Here is a 4,934-nt window from a genome sequence, read left to right as displayed (position 1 = left end):
TTGCTGCTATAAAAGTATTTAGGCTCTATAGGCATTTCAGCTACCCAAATCCCAGCACTGCTGGTGCCAGGTACGTGCATCGCGCCCATGGCGCTAAAAAGTCACTTTTTCTATTTTTCAGTGGTACATGCATGCGATTCCCTTGTGCACCTTCTATTTTCAGAAACAACCCCACAGAGTGATCGTGAGAAAAAACTCCAAATGGAGCCTAACGGGGCATATCAGTGCGGGGGCATGCTTGTGGTTTTTTTAGTGGTTTTTTCTTACCACCCTAGAAATGGACCAAGAAAGCAGGAGATGCCTCTGGATGTATTCATTCCCACAGTGATGTAATCCTTCCTCAAACACGCATGGTGAGCGTAGATGGTACTTCTAGGTATTTTGCTTGGGCTCAATCCTGACCGCAGGCAGCTGTAGAGTAATGGATTATGAAACCATGTCATATTTTTTAATATAAATACATTGTTTTTCTACATACTACAGGTCTAGGTTACAACAAAGCCATACTTTTGACAAAAACACCTGCTCATTCACATAGGGGTCTGTGTTGGAAGGGGAAAGGTCACAAGGACGAAATGAATGCAAGGGCAATCAAATTTATTTAGGCTAATGCAAGTGGTGATGGGTAGCACGCACATACTGAATGCATTGACATGCCATGTACACAAACAATTGCTAGCAAGTGGGAGTCTCACTGCCAACATTCTTGTTACCATTTTTATTCGCATTTCACATAATCCAGTACGTCCATCAGTTACTCGAAATAGCATCTGGGCAAATTGCATTATCTCTTGTATGAACAGTTCCATGCCTGTTTTTGACAGGTGCACCCCATCTCTGTGAAACATCACTTCACCTTTTATGAAGCCATGGTGAATGGTCCGAATTCTGTCGTTGCCCTTTGTCAGTCTAGCGAACTCGCCATTCAGTTTCCACACCAAGCGGTTGATGGCCCTTGCATTCCCTGGAGTTCTCCAATACCTCCTGGGAATCATCTGGGACCAGGCCACCACAGTGTTTGGAAACCTATGTGCAATCCATTCCAGGTCCGCCATGAGCTGCTCCCGTACCCCCTTCTATCCCACAGACACCAAATCCTTTCCTCCCAGGTGCACCACTGTAAGGTCGGGGGGTGGGGGGAGGCGTGGGGGCTCTCCTTTTGCCTGGGCATCGATGATGGCTCCTCTGAGCTTGTGAAGGCGCATCCCCCGACCCCAAACCAATGCACCGCAAGGCCATCCCTTCCACACCCAGATCTGGGTTGCCCTTGGAAAAGTCGTGCAGCCCTTTGGATGAAAGAGTGGCCGAAAATCCACACAACCCTCATCCTCTCTAGGAAATGGAAACGGGAAAACCCCCATGATTATGGCTAGACCTACAGTTTACCAAATAGCACAACACATGGCTATTGTAACAATCCCAGACACAGACTTCACCCATTCGGACATGCACCTCTCATGTGAGGTAACATTAGGTCGATACATAATTGGCACATTATTTTCAGGGGAAAGAGGTGAAGTAGACAGTATGTCACCTTGTGTCGCAGGTTTTCCCCCTTCTCACCTGTCTGTATTGTTTGTTCGTAATCTTCTAAGATGTCTTCTTTAGCACTATTGTTATGCACGATAGGTCAGTCACACACCCACACAACACCCTGCATGACACTCCGATACAAAATACTGTCCCGCTCCCCGGTTCACCGCCCAACCCTCCTCATGTCCCATCACCTAGGGTGCAGGGGAGTCGCCATCACCGATGGTTGCGGATCACACGAAGAGGACGGTGTGGTCTGTTTCCTCGTCTCCAATGGCAACTGCCATGGAGATTGCGATCGGGCTGGAACAGCCGATCGCGATCGCTTCCTGGTTGCACATCAACTTCCCGATCACGTGCACGGAGCCCCACTCACGTGATCGGGAGGCGGCTCGCATAAAAGCCGGGAGCTTTGAAACACTCGCCGCTTCACAGCTGTTCTCTAACACTGTTCGGCGTTCTTGACTCTCGTTTTTTGACCTCATCGGATTTCGACCTCAGGCTTACTCTCACGGATTTGATTAACTCTTGCTCCTTGGATACGGTTGCCGATACTCTGCACGGATACTGGTACTTTGGACCCTTCTGCGCTTAACGGACTGCTTTGGATTTACCCTATCTGTTCACTTGCTACAACCTGGATTTCGACCCTTGGAAGGTTTAAGACCTTCCTTCTGTTCAGTCTTGGAAATCATTACGGGTTACTGGTGGTCAGCTCGTACCCACCTCCAGGTACTTGCCTGTTTGAATCATCGGCGCTCCCTTGCACCAATTCCTCAGGCTCCCTTCCATTGAACATAGGTAAGAAAGTATCCTTTCTTCACTCTTTACTAAAGCACTGTCTTTGCCTATTAACCCTGACTTCCTTCCAACAGCCTCTGGAGTCCTCGGCGCCACCTGATTCTACAACCAACAAACCACCTGTGGCCTCAAAGCTCGCACAGGGAGTGTTTATCTTTCTCTCCCTGTGGGTGATTTGTGGACAGAGGCTCAATACTCTTCACTACGCGGCAAGTCTCGACAGACTGTGAAGCCTCGCGTTGTGTTGAGTATGGAGCCTGTAGCCGAGGACCCCGTGGCTGCATTGATACAGGCACTCACAGTTTTGAGGGCAGACATGACAGCCGCCAACGCGGCTATACATCAGAGGTTAGATTTAATCCAAAGTGTACAACACCCATTACCCGCTGATGTAGAGTTTGGGGAAGCCGCTGCCCAACCCCCAGTCGTCCAACCTATTACTCCCCCTGTAGCGCCACAAATTCCTGTACTCATGCCTACGCCTTTTCCCTTGGCCGCTCCAGAAAGATTCCACGGAGACCCCAGAAAGTTCCGCACTTTTGTGAATCAATGCAAGCTACATTTTCTTTGTAGACCTCAGGCCTTTCCCGACTCCACCACAAAGGCAGCTTTCACCTTGTCCCATCTGGCCGGCACTGCGGCAGCATGGGCCAATCCCCTACTGGAAAACAATAGCCCTGTCCTATATGATTTCGAGTTATTGGTCACAGAAATGTCTCATGTATTCGACACACGTCACAAAGCCCAATCCCGGGATCTTGAATTGTTGGATCTAACTCAAGGAAAGGGGTCACTCATAGAGTACATTGCCCGATTTAACCAATTGGCTGCTGAAACATCTTGGCCTGAACCCAAAAGGGCAGTTGTGTTTTACCGGGGGCTTAATAGTACCATGAAGGATGCCATGTCCGTCGTTCCTTCTTTGCCCACATCTCATACTGACTTAGTGGATCTCGCCCTACAGATCGATGCAAGGCGTTCCGAACGCAGGTTCGAAACAGGGTTCCCTACTCCTAGTTTATCCTCCCCCTCCTCTGATACCGGTGGTGAACCTATGCAAATAGGCGGTATTCGTAGCCCGATCACACAACTAGAAAGGGACCGCAGAAGAACCGACCATGCCTGCTTCTACTGTGGCCTGAGTGGGCATTTCATAAAGTCCTGTCCCAGACGCCCCAAGTTAAAAAATCCGGTTTTTCGGAATGCTCGACCCTAGATCCGGGGGCCGGATCGAGCAATCCTTCAACTCCCTCGGACAGGTTCCCCACATTTGGCAGGATCAGGCCGGTGATGGTAAAGGCTACGTTAAAACCCACACCCAACATCGTTCATGTTGTTTCGATCTATATCGATTCTGGTGCCACTGGCAATTATGTCGATATAAACCTGGCCGGGTCATTGAATCTGCCCCTGATTACCAAACAACGTCCGGAACCAGTACAGGCGGTGGATGGCACAGCACTGATTTCTGGCCCAATTCGACAACAAACTGCCCCGATCTCCCTAACTATACAGAAAATACATCAGGAAGTCATATCCTTTGATTTGATTACGATGCCCCAATTCGGGATTATACTAGGGCTCCCATGGTTACATCAACACAACCCTTTAATCGACTGGAAGTCTGGGCAGGTTCACTTTGAATCGGAAATCTGCCAAAATTTTTGCCTCACCGCACCTGACGACACCGAATCTCCTTCACGTGCCTTGGGGGCCGTCGCACAACTTACCCTACACGAGGAAGCGTCCACGTCCTTGGAGTCTCACGTGGTGGGGGTGGTGGCGACAAATATCCCTATGGAATATAAGGACTTTCATGAGGTCTTTGACAAGGGTTCTTCGGAGGTACTACCACCACACCGTTCTTACGATTGCCCTATTGATTTCATCCCTGATTCCAGCATTCCCTCAGGACGTATTTACTCCCTGTCCCCCTCAGAGGAACAGGCATTGAAAGAATACATTCAAGTGGCTCTAAAGGTTGGCCATATACGTCCTTCCACCTCTCCGGCAGCTAGCCCTATTTTTTTTGTCCCCAAGAAGGAGGGCGACTTACGTCCTTGTGTGGACTACCGACGCTTGAATGCTATCACCATAAAGAACCGGTATCCTATTCCCCTGATTACACCATTGTTGGACAGATTGAGTCACGCCAACATCTTCACGAAACTCGATCTCCGCGGAGCCTATAATTTAATCAGAATTCGCCCCGGAGACGAGTGGAAAACAGCTTTTTGCACTCGTTACGGACTGTTTGAGTACGTAGTCATGCCCTTCGGGCTTTGTAACGCCCCTGCCACGTTTCAGCGTTTCATGAATGAGATTTTTCATGATTTGTTGGACATCTGTGTAGCGGTATATCTCGATGACATCCTAATATTTTCACAGGACCTGAAAGAACATGTACTACATGTCCGCGAGGTATTATCTCGGCTTTGCCGTTTTTCACTCTATGCAAAACCAGAAAAATGTCAGTTCCATACTGGAAGTGTGGAATTCTTGGGATTCCACATTACCCCTGGGGGTTTAGCAATGAATCAATCCAAGGTTCGTGCAGTTTTGGACTGGCCAAAACCCTGCAACGTTAAGGCATTACAAAC

This window comes from Ambystoma mexicanum, chromosome 2p, assembly GCF_040938575.1.
Source record: "Ambystoma mexicanum isolate Mex_15411 chromosome 2p, UKY_AmexF1_1, whole genome shotgun sequence".
Classification (NCBI taxonomy): Eukaryota; Metazoa; Chordata; class Amphibia; order Caudata; family Ambystomatidae; genus Ambystoma; species Ambystoma mexicanum.
This window is presented reverse-complemented; position numbering follows the sequence as displayed.